Here is a 19,632-nt window from a genome sequence, read left to right on the forward strand (position 1 = left end):
CTAATCAGCCAACTACACATTGATGTATACAACAGGTTAGAGAATACATTCCACATGAAATATATATTACACATTGCCTATAGTATAGACTCTAACCATCCCGTGACACATCCATTTACGTACATGCTCCCTCCAAGCAGTATCGGACTGGGGTACATGGACCTACTAGGGTAACTGATTCCGAGGACCTACCTTTCACCAATCCCGCTGGACATATGATATCCAACTTTGAAAGGATAGAAAGAAAGTAGAGATGAGCGAATTGATTTATTAAAAAAAAATAATTGCTTGTTTTTTTATGTTGATTCATCTCAAATATTTTCGCACAGGAGGAATACAGATGTGGCTTTCGAGTCAGTGTGACATTCTAGTACCATAAAAGAACACAGGGCCCTGAAATAAATCCAAAACCTTAAAATGTTCTAAAACATAACTTTTATTGTACTAATTGGAGTGCAAATTAAAAGAGGCAAAACAGTGTCACTGCCATAACTATGCTCAGAAATCTCTGGCTAAGTAACCAGTAAATATAGTCTAAATGATTAGAATACTAATGGTGTCTGCAGTTCTCCATTCTAGTAGAAGAATATAGTTGTGGCTAACGTTGCAGCAGCTGGGATATTTTTTATTTTTTGTTTTTGACTCCCCGCCTCCCAAACCCCATAACTTTTTTCAATCCAAAGCGCCATATGAGGGTTTAATGTTTGCGAGACAAATTGATCTTCATAATGGTGCCGTTTATTATTCTGTGAAATACACTGGGAAGCTGGAAAAAAAATTCAGAATTGGGGGGAAATTGGAGAAAAAGTGCATTTGTGCGACTGTCTTGCAGACTTCGTTTTTACGGTGTTTTTACTCAGCAGCCACTATGACATGTCACATCTATTCTATGTTTCAGTATGATTACAGAAATACCAAATTTATATTGTTTTATCTATATTTTAACCCCTTAACAAAAAGCTAAAACTTTGCACTTGCACTGATCACGTGCATTAGCGCTGGTTTCTGCTTATTATTATAGCTCCTGAGCGGCTGCCATATTTTAATACCCTACATCCACCGTACTATTATGGCGGAGATCGGTATCATTATGTTCCATTCACTGTACTATGCTGCCTGCTATTCCTAAAAAGCTAACACCACTGCAACCACTCAACCATACATGTACTGTGACATGGTCCATCATATAATTCCATGCTATCTGTTTTGGTTGCTTTTTTAAAAAAAATTTTTAAAAAGCCAAATTCTCATCACTTTTCAACAAAGCTCACATCGAAAAATGTGTGTCCCAAATGACAAGTCTGTAGCACTTACTAGTCTAATTGGTGTACAGAACCATTGCTTTTCACAATTAATCTCCATATGTGTTTAAAAGAACAAAACAATGAACAAGCTCCTTTTTCCCCAAAAGGGGTAATTTTTCGAGTGTTTTAAATGTTTAAATGCATAAAAAAGCCTTGAATATGACAGACAATCAGGTGATGGGTGCAGGAAGCAGTCCTTTTATTTCCCCTGGCAATGTAGCAATATGGGAGCTTATTAGAGATGAGCGAACACTAAAATGTTCGAGGTTCGAAATTCGATTCGAACAGCCGCTCAATGTTCGTGTGTTCGAACGGGTTTCGAACCCCATTATAGTCTATGGGGAACAGATACTCGTTAAGGGGGAAACCCAAATCCGTGTCTGGAGGGTCACCAAGTCCACTATGACACCCCAGGAAATGATGCCAACACCTCTGGAATGACACTGGGACAGCAGGGGAAGCATGTCTGGGGGCATCTAACACACCAAAGACCCTCTATTACCCCAACATCACAGCCTAACAACTACACACTTTACACACTCAATACCACCTCTCTGACAGTAGGAAAACACCTTGAAACATGTGTATTTGGCACTTGCAGTGAGGAGAGCTTGTCACCAGCAGTGAATTTGGCCCTTGTAGTAAGTTGAGGTTGGCACCAACATTTGTTTTGAAAATCAGGGTGGATTGAGCCTCTAACCAGCAGAGTTTGGGCAAATTCATGGTGGAGGGAGCCTCTAAAAACCCCAGTTTGGACCAATTCATGGTGGAGGGAGCCTCTAACCAGCCCAGTTTGGGCAAATTCATGGTGGAGGGAGCCTCTAAAAAACCCAGTTTGGACCAATTCATGGTGGAGGGAGCCTCTAACCAGCCCAGTTTGGACCAATTAATGGTGGAGGGAGCCTCTAACCAGCCCAGTTTGGACCAATTAATGGTGGAGGGAGCCTCTAACCACCCCAGTTTGGACCAATTCATGGTGGAGGGAGCCTCTAAACACCCCAGTTTGGGCAAATTCATGGTGGAGGGAGCCTCTAAAAAACCCAGTTTGGACCAATTCATGGTGGAGGGAGCCTCTAACCAGCCCAGTTTGGACCAATTAATGGTGGAGGGAGCCTCTAAACAGCCAAGTTTGGACCAATTCATGGTGGAGGGAGCCTCTAAAAACCCCAGTTTGGACCAATTCATGGTGGAGGGAGCCTCTAACCAGCCCAGTTTGGGCAAATTCATGGTGGAGGGAGCCTCTAAACAGCCCAGTTTGGGCAAATTCATGGTGGAGGGAGCCTCTAACCAGCCCAGTTTGGACCAATTAATGGTGGAGGGAGCCTCTAACCAGCCCAGTTTGGACCAATTAATGGTGGAGGGAGCCTCTAACCAGCCCAGTTTGGACCAATTAATGGTGGAGGGAGCCTCTAACCACCCCAGTTTGGACCAATTCATGGTGGAGGGAGCCTCTAACCAGCCCAGTTTGGACCAATTCATGGTGGAGGGAGCCTCTAAAAAACCCAGTTTGGACCAATTCATGGTGGAGGGAGCCTCTAAACAGCCCAGTTTGGGCAAATTCATGGTGGAGGGAGCCTCTAAACAGCCCAGTTTGGGCAAATTCATGGTGGAGGGAGCCTCTAACCAGCCCAGTTTGGACCAATTAATGGTGGAGGGAGCCTCTAACCAGCCCAGTTTGGACCAATTAATGGTGGAGGGAGCCTCTAACCACCCCAGTTTGGACCAATTCATGGTGGAGGGAGCCTCTAAACAGCCAAGTTTGGACCAATTCATGGTGGAGGGAGCCTCTAAAAACCCCAGTTTGGACCAATTCATGGTGGAGGGAGCCTCTAACCAGCCCAGTTTGGGCAAATTCATGGTGGAGGGAGCCTCTAAACAGCCCAGTTTGGGCAAATTCATGGTGGAGGGAGCCTCTAAAAAACCCAGTTTGGACCAATTCATGGTGGAGGGAGCCTCTAAACAGCCAAGTTTGGACCAATTCATGGTGGAGGGAGCCTCTAAACAGCCAAGTTTGGACCAATTCATGGTGAAGGGAGCCTCTAAAAACCCGTTTGGACCAATTCATGGTGGAGGGAGCCTCTAACCAGCCCAGTTTGGGCAAATTCATGGTGGAGGGAGCCTCTAAACAGCCCAGTTTGGGCAAATTCATGGTGGAGGGAGCTTCTAACCAGCCCAGTTTGGACCAATTAATGGTGGAGGGAGCCTCTAACCACCCCAGTTTGGACCAATTCATGGTGGAGGGAGCCTCTAAACAGCCAAGTTTGGACCAATTCATGGTGGAGGGAGCCTCTAAAAACCCCAGTTTGGACCAATTCATGGTGGAGGGAGCCTCTAACCAGCCCAGTTTGGGCAAATTCATGGTGGAGGGAGCCTCTAAACAGCCCAGTTTGGGCAAATTCATGGTGGAGGGAGCCTCTAAAAAACCCAGTTTGGACCAATTCATGGTGGAGGGAGCCTCTAAACAGCCAAGTTTGGACCAATTCATGGTGGAGGGAGCCTCTAAACAGCCAAGTTTGGACCAATTCATGGTGAAGGGAGCCTCTAAAAACCCGTTTGGACCAATTCATGGTGGAGGGAGCCTCTAACCAGCCCAGTTTGGGCAAATTCATAGTGGAGGGAGCCTCTAAACAGCCCAGTTTGGGCAAATTCATGGTGGAGGGAGCCTCTAACCAGCCCAGTTTGGACCAATTAATGGTGGAGGGAGCCTCTAACCAGCCCAGTTTGGACCAATTAATGGTGGAGGGAGCCTCTAACCAGCCCAGTTTGGACCAATTAATGGTGGAGGGAGCCTCTAACCACCCCAGTTTGGACCAATTCATGGTGGAGGGAGCCTCTAACCAGCCCAGTTTGGGCAAATTCATGGTGGAGGGAGCCTCTAACCAGCCCAGTTTGGACCAATTAATGGTGGAGGGAGCCTCTAACCAGCCCAGTTTGGACCAATTAATGGTGGAGGGAGCCTCTAACCACCCCAGTTTGGACCAAATCATGGTGGAGGGAGCCTCTAAACAGCCAAGTTTGGACCAATTCATGGTGGAGGGAGCCTCTAAAAACCCCAGTTTGGACCAATTCATGGTGGAGGGAGCCTCTAACCAGCCCAGTTTGGGCAAATTCATGGTGGAGGGAGCCTCTAAACAGCCCAGTTTGGGCAAATTCATGGTGGAGGGAGCCTCTAACCAGCCCAGTTTGGACCAATTAATGGTGGAGGGAGCCTCTAACCAGCCCAGTTTGGACCAATTAATGGTGGAGGGAGCCTCTAACCACCCCAGTTTGGACCAATTCATGGTGGAGGGAGCCTCTAACCAGCCCAGTTTGGACCAATTCATGGTGGAGGGAGCCTCTAAAAAACCCAGTTTGGACCAATTCATGGTGGAGGGAGCCTCTAAACAGCCCAGTTTGGGCAAATTCATGGTGGAGGGAGCCTCTAAACAGCCCAGTTTGGGCAAATTCATGGTGGAGGGAGCCTCTAACCAGCCCAGTTTGGACCAATTAATGGTGGAGGGAGCCTCTAACCAGCCCAGTTTGGACCAATTAATGGTGGAGGGAGCCTCTAACCACCCCAGTTTGGACCAATTCATGGTGGAGGGAGCCTCTAAACAGCCAAGTTTGGACCAATTCATGGTGGAGGGAGCCTCTAAAAACCCCAGTTTGGACCAATTCATGGTGGAGGGAGCCTCTAACCAGCCCAGTTTGGGCAAATTCATGGTGGAGGGAGCCTCTAACCAGCCCAGTTTGGGCAAATTCATGGTGGAGGGAGCCTCTAAACAGCCCAGTTTGGGCAAATTCATGGTGGAGGGAGCCTCTAACCAGCCCAGTTTGGACCAATTAATGGTGGAGGGAGCCTCTAACCAGCCCAGTTTGGACCAATTAATGGTGGAGGGAGCCTCTAACCAGCCCAGTTTGGACCAATTAATGGTGGAGGGAGCCTCTAACCACCCCAGTTTGGACCAATTCATGGTGGAGGGAGCCTCTAACCAGCCCAGTTTGGGCAAATTCATGGTGGAGGGAGCCTCTAACCAGCCCAGTTTGGACCAATTAATGGTGGAGGGAGCCTCTAACCAGCCCAGTTTGGACCAATTAATGGTGGAGGGAGCCTCTAACCACCCCAGTTTGGACCAATTCATGGTGGAGGGAGCCTCTAAACAGCCAAGTTTGGACCAATTCATGGTGGAGGGAGCCTCTAAAAACCCCAGTTTGGACCAATTCATGGTGGAGGGAGCCTCTAACCAGCCCAGTTTGGGCAAATTCATGGTGGAGGGAGCCTCTAAACAGACCAGTTTGGGCAAATTCATGGTGGAGGGAGCCTCTAACCAGCCCAGTTTGGACCAATTAATGGTGGAGGGAGCCTCTAACCAGCCCAGTTTGGACCAATTAATGGTGGAGGGAGCCTCTAACCACCCCAGTTTGGACCAATTCATGGTGGAGGGAGCCTCTAACCAGCCCAGTTTGGACCAATTCATGGTGGAGGGAGCCTCTAAAAAACCCAGTTTGGACCAATTCATGGTGGAGGGAGCCTCTAAACAGCCCAGTTTGGGCAAATTCATGGTGGAGGGAGCCTCTAAACAGCCCAGTTTGGGCAAATTCATGGTGGAGGGAGCCTCTAACCAGCCCAGTTTGGACCAATTAATGGTGGAGGGAGCCTCTAACCAGCCCAGTTTGGACCAATTAATGGTGGAGGGAGCCTCTAACCACCCCAGTTTGGACCAATTCATGGTGGAGGGAGCCTCTAAACAGCCAAGTTTGGACCAATTCATGGTGGAGGGAGCCTCTAAAAACCCCAGTTTGGACCAATTCATGGTGGAGGGAGCCTCTAACCAGCCCAGTTTGGGCAAATTCATGGTGGAGGGAGCCTCTAAACAGCCCAGTTTGGGCAAATTCATGGTGGAGGGAGCCTCTAAAAAACCCAGTTTGGACCAATTCATGGTGGAGGGAGCCTCTAAACAGCCAAGTTTGGACCAATTCATGGTGGAGGGAGCCTCTAAACAGCCAAGTTTGGACCAATTCATGGTGAAGGGAGCCTCTAAAAACCCGTTTGGACCAATTCATGGTGGAGGGAGCCTCTAACCAGCCCAGTTTGGACCAATTCATGGTGGAGGGAGCCTCTAACCACCCCAGTTTGGACCAATTCATGGTGGAGGGAGCCTCTAACCAGCCCAGTTTGGACCAATTCATGGTGGAGGGAGCCTCTAAAAAACCCAGTTTGGACCAATTCATGGTGGAGGGAGCCTCTAAACAGCCCAGTTTGGGCAAATTCATGGTGGAGGGAGCCTCTAAACAGCCCAGTTTGGGCAAATTCATGGTGGAGGGAGCCTCTAACCAGCCCAGTTTGGACCAATTAATGGTGGAGGGAGCCTCTAACCAGCCCAGTTTGGACCAATTAATGGTGGAGGGAGCCTCTAACCAGCCCAGTTTGGACCAATTAATGGTGGAGGGAGCCTCTAAACAGCCAAGTTTGGACCAATTCATGGTGGAGGGAGCCTCTAAAAACCCCAGTTTGGACCAATTCATGGTGGAGGGAGCCTCTAACCAGCCCAGTTTGGACCAATTAATGGTGGAGGGAGCCTCTAACCAGCCAAGTTTGGACCAATTCATGGTGAAGGGAGCCTCTAAAAACCCGTTTGGACCAATTCATGGTGGAGGGAGCCTCTAACCAGCCCAGTTTGGGCAAATTCATGGTGGAGGGAGCCTCTAAACAGCCCAGTTTGGGCAAATTCATGGTGGAGGGAGCCTCTAAAAAACCCAGTTTGGACCAATTCATGGTGGAGGGAGCCTCTAAACAGCCAAGTTTGGACCAATTCATGGTGGAGGGAGCCTCTAAACAGCCAAGTTTGGACCAATTCATGGTGAAGGGAGCCTCTAAACAGCCAAGTTTGGACCAATTCATGGTGGAGGGAGCCTCTAAACAGCCAAGTTTGGACCAATTCATGGTGAAGGGAGCCTCTAAAAACCCGTTTGGACCAATTCATGGTGGAGGGAGCCTCTAACCAGCCCAGTTTGGACCAATTAATGGTGGAGGGAGCCTCTAACCAGCCCAGTTTGGACCAATTAATGGTGGAGGGAGCCTCTAAACAGCCAAGTTTGGACCAATTCATGGTGGAGGGAGCCTCTAAAAACCCCAGTTTGGACCAATTCATGGTGGAGGGAGCCTCTAACCAGCCAAGTTTGGACCAATTCATGGTGAAGGGAGCCTCTAAAAACCCGTTTGGACCAATTCATGGTGGAGGGAGCCTCTAACCAGCCCAGTTTGGGCAAATTCATGGTGGAGGGAGCCTCTAAACAGCCCAGTTTGGGCAAATTCATGGTGGAGGGAGCCTCTAAAAAACCCAGTTTGGACCAATTCATGGTGGAGGGAGCCTCTAAACAGCCAAGTTTGGACCAATTCATGGTGGAGGGAGCCTCTAAACAGCCAAGTTTGGACCAATTCATGGTGAAGGGAGCCTCTAAAAACCCGTTTGGACCAATTCATGGTGGAGGGAGCCTCTAACCAGCCCAGTTTGGGCAAATTCATGGTGGAGGGAGCCTCTAAACAGCCCAGTTTGGGCAAATTCATGGTGGAGGGAGCCTCTAACCAGCCCAGTTTGGACCAATTAATGGTGGAGGGAGCCTCTAAAAAACCCAGTTTGGACCAATTCATGGTGGAGGGAGCCTCTAACCAGCCCAGTTTGGGCAAATTCATGGTGGAGGGAGCCTCTAAACAGCCCAGTTTGGGCAAATTCATGGTGGAGGGAGCCTCTAACCAGCCCAGTTTGGACCAATTAATGGTGGAGGGAGCCTCTAAAAAACCCAGTTTGGACCAATTCATGGTGGAGGGAGCCTCTAAACAGCCCAGTTTGGGCAAATTCATGGTGGAGGGAGCCTCTAAACAGCCCAGTTTGGACCAATTCATGGTGGAGGGAGCCTCTAAACAGCCCAGTTTGGGCAAATTCATGGTGGAAGGAGCCTCTAACCAGCAGAGTTGTGGGAAAGCAGGGTGGAGGGAGCCTCTAACCAGCAGAGTTGGTGGAAATCAGGGTGGAGGGAGCCTCTAACCAGCAGAGTTGGGGGAAATCATGTTGGAGGGAGCCTAGTATTAGCAGAATTGTGCAACGCTTATGGTGGATGAGTATGAGGATGCGGAGGAATTGGAGAGGTTGAGTACAGACATGGAGTTTCATGTTGGGGTGCTTTACACAGGTGGGCACAAAAATGACGGCTCTACCCAGTGGTGGTTCATTTTTATCAAAGTGAGCCGGTCGGCACTCTCAGCTGACAGACGGGTGCGCTTGTCAGTGATGATGCCACCGGCTGCACTGAACACCCTCTCAGATAGGACGCTGGCGGCAGGACAGGACAGCACCTCCAAGGCATATAGGGCAAGTTCAAGCCACAGGTCCAACTTCGACACCCAATACGTGTAGGGCGCAGAGGGGTCGGAGAGGACAGGGCTGTGGTCGGAAAGGTATTCCCGCAACATGCGCCTATACTTCTCACGCCTGGTGACACTAGGACCCTCCGTGGCGGCACTTTGGCGAGGGGGTGCCATCAAGGTGTCCCAGACCTTAGACAGTGTGCCCCTCGTTTGTGTGGACCGGTGAGAACTTGGTTGCCTACTGGAGGAACTGCCCTCCCTGCCGCCAACGTCACATGCTGGAAACATCTCCATCATATTCTGCACCAATTGCCTGTGGCAAGCATTGATGCGATTGGCCCTCCCCTCTACCGGAATAAAAGACGAGATGTTGTTTTTATACCGGGGGTCAAGGATACCAAAGATCCAGTACTGGTTGTCCTCCATGATTTTGACAATACGCTTGTCGGTTGTAAAGCACCCCAACATGAACTCAGCCATGTCTGCCACAGTGTTAGTTGGCATGACTCCTCTGGCCCCACCGGAAAGTTCAATCTCCATTTCCTCCTCATCCTCCATGTCTACCCATCCGCGCTGCAACAATGGGACGATTCGAAGTTGCCCGGAAGCCTCCTGTATCACCATCACATCATCGGACAACTCTTCTTCCTCCTCCTCCTCCTCCTCCTCCTCCTCCATTAAACGCAGTGAAGCGGACAGATGTGTGGACCTACTCTCCAGCTGTGACGGATCGGATGCTATCCCTAACTCCTCTGTGTGATCTGAGTTATCCCTGATGTCAATCAGGGATTCTCTCAGAACACACAAGAGCGGGATTGTAAGGCTCACCATCGCATCCTCAGAGCTCACCCTCCTTGTGGACTCCTCAAAGACCCGTAGGATGTCACAAAGGTCTCTCATCCATGGCCACTCATGGATGTGAAACTGAGGCAGCTGACTTTGTGGCACCCTAGGGTTTTGTAGCTGGTATTCCATCAAAGGTCTCTGCTGCTCAACCACTCTATTCAACATCTGAAACGTTGAGTTCCAGCGTGTGGGGACGTCGCACAAAAGCCGGTGTTGTGGCACATGCAGGCGTTGCTGGAGAGATTTTAAGCTAGCAGCGGCTACTGTCGACTTGCGAAAGTGGGCGCACATGCGCCGCACTTTCACCAGTAGCTCTGGAACATTGGGGTAGCTCTTTAGGAAACGTTGCACCACTAGGTTGAAGACGTGGGCCAGGCATGGAACATGTTGGAGTCCGGCAAGCTCCAGAGCTGCTACCAGGTTCCGGCCGTTATCACAAACGACCATGCCTGGGCCCAGGTGCAGCGGCTCAAACCATATTGCCGTCTCATCGAGGAGGGCATCCCTCACCTCGGAGGCAGTGTGCTGTCTGTCCCCCAAGCTGATCAGCTTCAGCACAGCCTGCTGACGTCTACCAACGCCAGTGCTGCAACGTTTCCAACTCGTAGCTGGGGTCAATCTAACAGCGGAGGAGGAGGCGGTGGCGGAGGAGGAGGCGGTGGCGGAGGAGGAGGCGGTAGAGGAGGAGGAGGAGGGGGGTGTTCTTCTCGTGTCCCTGCCAGGAATGTTAGGCGGGGAGACGAGGTACACCGGGCCAGTTTGGGAAGCAGTCCCAGCCTCAACTACATTCACCCAGTGTGCCGTCAGTGAAATGTAGCGTCCCTGTCCGCATGCACTTGTCCACGCGTCGGTGGTCAAGTGGACCTTTGTGCAAAGCGCGGAACTAAGGGCCCGCCTGATGTTGAGTGACACGTGCTGGTGCAAGGCGGGGACGGCACACCGGGAGAAGTAGTGACGGCTAGGGACGGCATAGCGAGGTGCCGCAGTTGCCATCAGGTCCAGGAAGGCGGGAGTTTCAACAAGCCGGAACGCCAACATCTCCTGGGCCAGCAGTTTAGCGATGTTGGCGTTCAAGGCTTGCGCGTGTGGGTGGTTAGCAGTGTATTTCTGCCGCCGCTCCAATGTCTGAGAGATGGTGGGTTGTTGTAAAGAAACGCCTGATGGTGCCTTTGATGGTGCAGGAGAAGGAGATAAGACAGGACCAGGGGAGGATGAGGTAGAAGTCAACAAAGTGGCGGAGGCAGATGAAGTGGTGTCCTGGCTCGTCCTCTGGAGTGCATCGCCAGCACAGTCAGCAGTGGCAGTGGCAGAGGCAGAGGCAGTGGCAGAGGCAGTGGCAGTGGCGTGAACGGCAGGCGGCCTTTGTCCTGCCGTTGCTGCCTGCCACTGATTCCAGTGCTTGGATTCCAAATGACGGCGCATTGAAGTGGTGGACAGGTTGCTCTTCTCAGAGCCCCTAATCAATTTCGAGAGGCAAATTGTGCAGACAACACTATATCTGTCCTCGGCGCATTCCTTGAAAAAACTCCACACCTTCGAGAAACGTGCCCTCGAGGTGGGAGTTTTTCGGGGCTGGGTACGAACTGGAACATCTTGGGAGATTCCGGGTGTGGCCTGGCTTCGCCTAAGCTGCTGACCTCTGCCTCTGCCTCTAGCTACCCTTTTTGGTGCTGCACCTGCCTCAACATCCACACTACTTTCCCCGCTTGACATCCCCCCTGTCCAGGTCGGGTCAGTGTCCTCATCATCCACCACTTCCTCTTCCAACTCCTGTCTCATCTCCTCCTCCCGCACAATGCGCCGGTCAACTGGATGCCCTGACGGCAACTGCGTCACATCATCGTCGATGAGGGTGGGTTGCTGGTCATCCACCACCAAATCGAACGGAGATGGAGGAGACTCTAGTGTTTGAGCATCTGGACACAGATGCTCCTCTGTTAGGTTCGTGGAATCGTGACGTGGAGAGGCAGGTTGAGGGACAATGAAAGGAGCGGAGAACAGCTCTGGGGAGCAGGGACAGTTTGGGTTATTGTTCTGTAAAGCTTCGGAATTTTGGGAGGAAGGAAGACAAGACTGTTGGGTAATAGGAGGAGAGGAGGCAGAGTCTGACTGGCTGCTGGACAATGTGCTGTAAGCGTTCTCTGACAGCCATTGCAAGACCTGTTCCTGGTTCTCGGGCCTACTAAGGTTTGTACCCTGCAGTTTAGTTAATGTGGCAAGCAACCCTGGCACTGTGGAGTGGCGCAATGCTTGCTGCCCCACAGGAGTAGGCACGGGACGCCCTGTGGCTTCACTGCTACCTTGCTCCCCAGAACCATTCCCCCGACCTCGCCCACGGCCTCGTCCACGTCCCTTTCCGGGAGCCTTGCGCATTTTGAATTCCTAGTTAGAAATTGGCACTGTATACCAGTAGTAAAAATTGTGGGTGCACGTAACCCCAATATATTCTTTGAATTCCCAGTCAGACACTGGCACTATATGGCAGTAGCAAGAAATGAGGGTATTTGTATTCCCAATATACTCTTTGAATTCCCAGTCAGACAATGGCACTGTATACCAGTAGTAAAAATTGTGGGTGCACGTAACCCCAATATATTCTTTGAATTACCAGTCAGACACTGGCACTATATGGCAGTAGCAAGAAATGAGGGTATTTGTATTCCCAATATACTCTTTGAATTCCCAGTCAGACAATGGCACTGTATACCAGTAGTAAAAATTGTGGGTGCACGTAACCCCAATATATTCTTTGAATTACCAGTCAGAAACTGGCACTATATGGCAGTAGCAAGAAATGAGGGTATTTATAACCCCAATATATTCTTTGAATTCCCAGTCAGACAATGGCACTGTATACCAGTAGTAAAAATTGTGGGTGCACGTAACCCCAATATATTCTTTGAATTACCAGTCAGAAACTGGCACTATATGGCAGTAGCAAGAAATGAGGGTATTTGTATTCCCAATATACTCTTTGAATTCCCAGTCAGACAATGGCACTGTATACCAGTAGTAAAAATTGTGGGTGCACGTAACCCCAATATATTCTTTGAATTACCAGTCAGAAACTGGCACTATATGGCAGTAGCAAGAAATGAGGGTATTTGTATTCCCAATATACTCTTTGAATTCCCAGTCAGACAATGGCACTGTATACCAGTAGTAAAAATTGTGGGTGCACGTAACCCCAATATATTCTTTGAATTACCAGTCAGAATCTGGCACTATATGGCAGTAGCAAGAAATGAGGGTATTTATAACCCCAATATATTCTTTGAATTCCCAGTCAGACAATGGCACTGTATACCAGTAGTAAAAATTGTGGGTGCACGTAACCCCAATATATTCTTTGAATTCCCAGTCAGAAACTGGCACTATATGGCAGTAGCAAGAAATGAGGGTATTTGTATTCCCAATATACTCTTTGAATTCCCAGTCAGACAATGGCACTGTATACCAGTAGTAAAAATTGTGGGTGCACGTAACCCCAATATATTCTTTGAATTACCAGTCAGAAACTGGCACTATATGGCAGTAGCAAGAAATGAGGGTATTTGTATTCCCAATATACTCTTTGAATTCCCAGTCAGACAATGGCACTGTATACCAGTAGTAAAAATTGTGGGTGCACGTAACCCCAATATATTCTTTGAATTCCCAGTCAGACACTGGCACTATATGGCAGTAGCAAGAAATGAGGGTATTTGTATTCCCAATATATTCTTTGAATTCCCAGTCAGACAATGGCACTGTATACCAGTAGTAAAAATTGTGGGTGCACGTAACCCCAATATATTCTTTGAATTACCAGTCAGAAACTGGCACTATATGGCAGTAGCAAGAAATGAGGGTATTTATAACCCCAATATATTCTTTGAATTCCCAGTCAGACAATGGCACTGTATACCAGTAGTAAAAATTGTGGGTGCACGTAACCCCAATATATTCTTTGAATTCCCAGTCAGAAACTGGCACTATATGGCAGTAGCAAGAAATGAGGGTATTTGTATTCCCAATATACTCTTTGAATTCCCAGTCAGACAATGGCACTGTATACCAGTAGTAAAAATTGTGGGTGCACGTAACCCCAATATATTCTTTGAATTACCAGTCAGAAACTGGCACTATATGGCAGTAGCAAGAAATGAGGGTATTTGTATTCCCAATATACTCTTTGAATTCCCAGTCAGACAATGGCACTGTATACCAGTAGTAAAAATTGTGGGTGCACGTAACCCCAATATATTCTTTGAATTCCCAGTCAGACACTGGCACTATATGGCAGTAGCAAGAAATGAGGGTATTTGTATTCCCAATATATTCTTTGAATTCCCAGTCAGACAATGGCACTGTATACCAGTAGTAAAAATTGTGGGTGCACGTAACCCCAATATATTCTTTGAATTCCCAGTCAGACACTGGCACTATATGGCAGTAGCAAGAAATGAGGGTATTTGTATTCCCAATATATTCTTTGAATTCCCAGTCAGACAATGGCACTGTATACCAGTAGTAAAAATTGTGGGTGCACGTAACCCCAATATATTCTTTGAATTACCAGTCAGAAACTGGCACTATATGGCAGTAGCAAGAAATGAGGGTATTTATAACCCCAATATATTCTTTGAATTCCCAGTCAGACAATGGCACTGTATACCAGTAGTAAAAATTGTGGGTGCACGTAACCCCAATATATTCTTTGAATTACCAGTCAGAAACTGGCACTATATGGCAGTAGCAAGAAATGAGGGTATTTATAACCCCAATATATTCTTTGAATTCCCAGTCAGACAATGGCACTGTATACCAGTAGTAAAAATTGTGGGTGCACGTAACCCCAATATATTCTTTGAATTACCAGTCAGACACTGGCACTATATGGCAGTAGCAAGAAATGAGGGTATTTGTATTCCCAATATATTCTTTGAATTCCCAGTCAGACAATGGCACTGTATACCAGTAGTAAAAATTGTGGGTGCACGTAACCCCAATATATTCTTTGAATTCCCAGTCAGACACTGGCACTATATGGCAGTAGCAAGAAATGAGGGTATTTGTATTCCCAATATATTCTTTGAATTCCCAGTCAGACAATGGCACTGTATACCAGTAGTAAAAATTGTGGGTGCACGTAACCCCAATATATTCTTTAAATTCCCAGTCAGACACTGGCACTATATGGCAGTAGCAAGAAATGAGGGTATTTGTATTCCCAATATATTCTTTGAATTCCCAGTCAGACAATGGCACTGTATACCAGTAGTAAAAATTGTGGGTGCACGTAACCCCAATATATTCTTTGAATTACCAGTCAGAAACTGGCACTATATGGCAGTAGCAAGAAATGAGGGTATTTGTATTCCCAATATATTCTTTGAATTCCCAGTCAGACAATGGCACTGTATACCAGTAGTAAAAATTGTGGGTGTATATAGCCCCAATTCTATTGCTAGGGGACTTGCAGGGTATTTCTGGGGTGAAGGTGGGGGGGCACACCGTTGGAACGGGTATCGGGGTATATATCGGGTATACGGGAATACACTGACAGTGTATTCCATTCAGGATCCTGGGAAAGCTGGGTTGCGGCGATTGAGCCCGTCAGTGCCACGTTACACTGACAAGCTTCTCCCTGGAATTTAGCTCTTACAAGAGCTGTTGGTTGTCTTCTCCTTCCTATCCTAGCCTGTCCCTGCCTACCCAGAATCTAAGCCCTAGCTAGCTGGACGGAAACCTCCGTCCTCGGTGAATTGCAAGCTCAGAATGACGTGAAGCTGGGCGGCGCTGTTCTTTTAAATTAGAGGTCACATGTTTTCGGCAGCCAATGGGTTTTGCCTACTTTTTTCAACGTCACCGGTGTCGTAGTTCCTGTCCCACCTACCCTGCGCTGTTATTGGAGCAAAAAAGGCGCCAGGGAAGGTGGGAGGGGAATCGAGTAATGGCGCACTTTACCACGCGGTGTTCGATTCGATTCGAACATGCCGAACAGCCTAATATCCGATCGAACATGAGTTCGATAGAACACTGTTCGCTCATCTCTAGAGCTTATTTATTGCTGCTCCAAATGTATTTTTTAGGAACACTATTCAATTCTCTATATAATGTATTATAAAGTGGTAAAATAAAAATATTTATGGGTGAGAACTGAAAAAAACACAATTCCACCATTGTTTTTTGAGCTTTGTTTTTAGAGTGTGCACTGTGGTAAAATGACAAGGTACCACTATTCTGTGCATCACTAATATTACCGTGATACCTAAAGTATATAGTTTTTGTTAACTTGCAATCATTTGCTCACTCAGGCAACAGACAGTAATGCAGGCAATACACAGAAATGTTTCTATGTAGCAGTATTTTCTGTATATACTACACTTCTATTTCACTTTGTCTTTCACTTGCTCTCTTGCAAGGTATATACTTAGATGCACCAATTGACCAATTGGATGTGGAGGGCGGCTGTGAGCAGGCCCGGGCCCAGGCTACGATCCCACTACCACTATTATTATACTCGAGGGTCTTTTCAGACCCCCAAGTATAATAATTGGAGCCCTAAGGGAGGTGAGGGAACATAATAAACAGTTTTACTCACCTCTCCGGGATCCGATGTTAATCCTAGTAGGCTTCGGGCCTGTATGGTAATGTCCTAGACGTCACATGGTACCATATACCAGTATCATGTACCAGTACCATATAGGCCTGAAGCCTGTGCTACAAGTACCATAATAAACAGTTTTACTCCCCTCTCCGGGATCCAATGTTAATCCTAGCAGGCTTCGGGCCTGTATGGTAACAGCCTGTTACTGCTAGCACAGGCTTTGGGCCTGTACAGTAATGGGCTGTTACCATACAGCCCCGAAGCCTGCTAGGATTAACATTGGATCCTGTAGAAAGGAGTAAAACTGTTTATTATGGTACTACTAGCACAGGCTTCGGACTTGTATGGTAATATCCCAGACCACGTGACATCTGGGACATTACCATTCAGACTCAAAGCCTGCTAGGATTAACATCGGATCCTGGAGAGGTGAGTAACGCTGTTTATTTTGTTACCTCACCTTCCCTGGGTCTCCGATTATTATACTTGGGTCTGAAAAGTATAATAATGGGTCTGAAAAGTATAATAATAATAATTCATGGATGGGCCACTATGAGGCATAACAGTTGGGTGGGCAACTGTGGGGCATAATAGAGGTTGCAGGGTCCACTGTGGCCCCTACAACCTCTATTATGCCTCACAGCGGGACCCTGCAACCTCTGTTATGTCCCACAGCGGCCCCCTGCAACCTCTATTATGCCCCACAGCTTCCACCACAGTTTCCAGTCAATGTCATAGCCCTGGGTTGAAGGAGGAGGATGAGGATCCTTATAATGGGGGTCAGGGACTGTGGGTATAATATAGGCTGTAGGGGCCGCTGTGGGAAAAGAAGTGGTCATGGCCATCCAAAGGTAAGAGACGGGAAATGTGGGAAGATGTCTCCTGTAAGTATTACTGCACAAAATATTACTACATTGTATTCACTGTAATGTTACCTTGGCCAAGAATTAAAGGATAGAAGTCTTTTTGTGTTAACTGAGTAAATAATGGGGAGGCCGGATATGGGAACTGCTTTTGATATTACGACACTATGAACTAGGGACACTGCTGTGACAACTGGGGAAAACCAGAAGGGAGGAGTTATTGCGCCTCATGTAGGGTGATGGGGACTATTGGTACCGCTGGAATAGGGAGGCTCATGTGATAACAGGTGAAAGGAGAGAATTGTAGTAAGTATTGGTAGGGAGAAAGGGAACACTGCTCTGCTTCTGTATCTCTATAGGTACTGGAAGACAGCAAGAAGCCTCACATCATGTGTAATTCATGCATGGGCAGCTTTACATTGTCAGTCTGTTAACCCTAGGACAGGTTGATTTTTATTCTATTCATAACCCGTGTCTGTGTAATGGAAAAAAATAAAATAGCAAAGCTTTTCGCAATCCTACCTGTCATGAATAATTTATACCTGTTCTACATAGGGTCATTGCTGATGAATCTCTCTGAACATTGGTTTCCTTTTGTTTGTACGAAACAATTTGTATGTATAGAAAAACACAGTTTTCTCAGCGGCTGTATTCAGTAGGTTTCTATAGTAACAGGAATGAGACTGTCAATAGTTAAATTTGTGACCCCTAAAAAGCCATGTACATGTATAAAAATAACACATAGACGGTAATGCTTTAAATCAATGTCATTCAGGATATGTAAGATACCTGGGATTTCTATGGTTTTTCAATTAATTTCTGTATGCCAGAAAACGGTATTGTATGTGCTTCTGTCCAGGATGGTGAAGCAGATTGGAAAGACGTGGTATAACGATTTAGGCCACAGGGAGTGCGTCCGCCACCGGATACCGGGGGAGATGAGGTCCGTGCAGATCACCAGAGCTCTCAACATTCAACACCAATACAGTTGAAAACTATGGTGGTACATAGAGCTATTGGTTCGCTGCACTGCCCCTTACCTTGGTATGCCACATGGAATATCAGGTCTCATGACTGTGTCACTACATCATACTGCCTGGGCTATGGACAGAAGATAGGGAGAAGAAGGGGTAAAGTTACCTGTCATGGGAGATATGTGGGTTTTATTGTATTGTATTACCCAAAGGTGGAAGTACAAACACGGAATGGAGCATGTGTACAATTGGGGGCACAAGGGAGGTATTATTACTGCATGGGGCCTAAAGCTGAGACTATTACTGTTTGGGAACTGGATAGTGGTAACTTGTGGACAGCATATGACGGTATTTTTTTGGCCCTGGCATTCTTCGCAACATTTCATGAAGACTCCCTTTTGGGACACGTCATAATCTCTCTTTCTGATGTGGACATGCTAATGAGCTGGTATAATCTGGTATAATCAAAGTAATATCAAAAGGAAATGGTTTGGATAAGGACTTTTAAAGAGGACCTTTCATCAGATTGGGCACAGGCAGTTCTATATACTGCTGGAAAGCTGACAGTGCGCTGAATTCATCGCACTGTCGGCTATCCCGATCTGTGCCCCGGGTAAAGCGCTATCGGTCCCGGTACCGTAGCGCTTTATAGTCAGAAGAGCGTTTCTGACAGTTAGCCAGGGATGCCCTTCTGCCCAGTAGCGCCTATCGAACTGTACTGTGGAGCGGCGAGGAACGCCCCCTCCCTCTGCTCACAGTGTTCGTACATAGACGAGTATTATCAGGAGGGGAGGGGGCGTTCCTCCCCGCTCACACAGTACAGCACGATAGGCGCTGCTGGGCAGAAGGGCGTCCCTGGCTAACTGTCAGAAACGCCCTCCTGACTGTAAAGCGCTATGGTACCGGGACTGATAGCGCTTTACCCGGGGCACAGATCGGGATAGCCGGCAGTGCGCTGAATTCAGCGCACAGTCAGTTTTCCAGCAGTATATAGAACTGCCTGTGCCCAAACTGATGAAAGGTCCTCTTTAAAAAAAAAAAAAAAAAAAAAAACTGGTCTTTGTGAGAGTTTTTACTCTAGGTAGTTTGAGGTTGGGAACCTAGAGGGCGCTGTAGAGCGACCAGAAACATTGTTAAAAAGGTCTCTGACCACACCCATACAAGTGAAAGGGGCTCAACTCCGGAGGGAGTACACACAGCAGGAGAGTGCTGTTAGTGACCTGCAAGAGCAGGTGCACTGTGGATCAGTTAGAGACAGACAGGAGGTCTGTCCCAAGAAGACTGGAATCCAAAAGAAGCCCAACTCCAGAGAGGGAGTGTTGCTTGTGACCTGCAGGAGCAGGTGGATCGTGGACCAGTTAGAGACAGACAGGAGGTCTGTCCCAAGAGGACTGAATTCCATAAAGGACTTGGTTAAGCTCAGTGTGAGCCGGACTGGTGAGATGGCTACTCAGTAGAGTATCTTGCCCTCAGTAGCTTAATCAGGGATCAAGAAGTGAGGCAGTGCCCTGTGTGTGGGCTAGGCTGTTTGTTGTTTTTGTTCTGTTATAAGCTGAATAAAGCCACTTATTTTGGATTGCATTACCTGATCTGCTGTTTATTTGGCACCCAGCGCCACCAACACCTCTGCAGATCCAGGAAAACTGCTACTTTTGATGGTAAATTACCCCCAATTGTCACAGCAGATACATGTCCCCATTGATCAGAT

Source organism: Leptodactylus fuscus, chromosome 7 (genome assembly GCF_031893055.1).
Source record: "Leptodactylus fuscus isolate aLepFus1 chromosome 7, aLepFus1.hap2, whole genome shotgun sequence".
Taxonomy (NCBI): Eukaryota; Metazoa; Chordata; class Amphibia; order Anura; family Leptodactylidae; genus Leptodactylus; species Leptodactylus fuscus.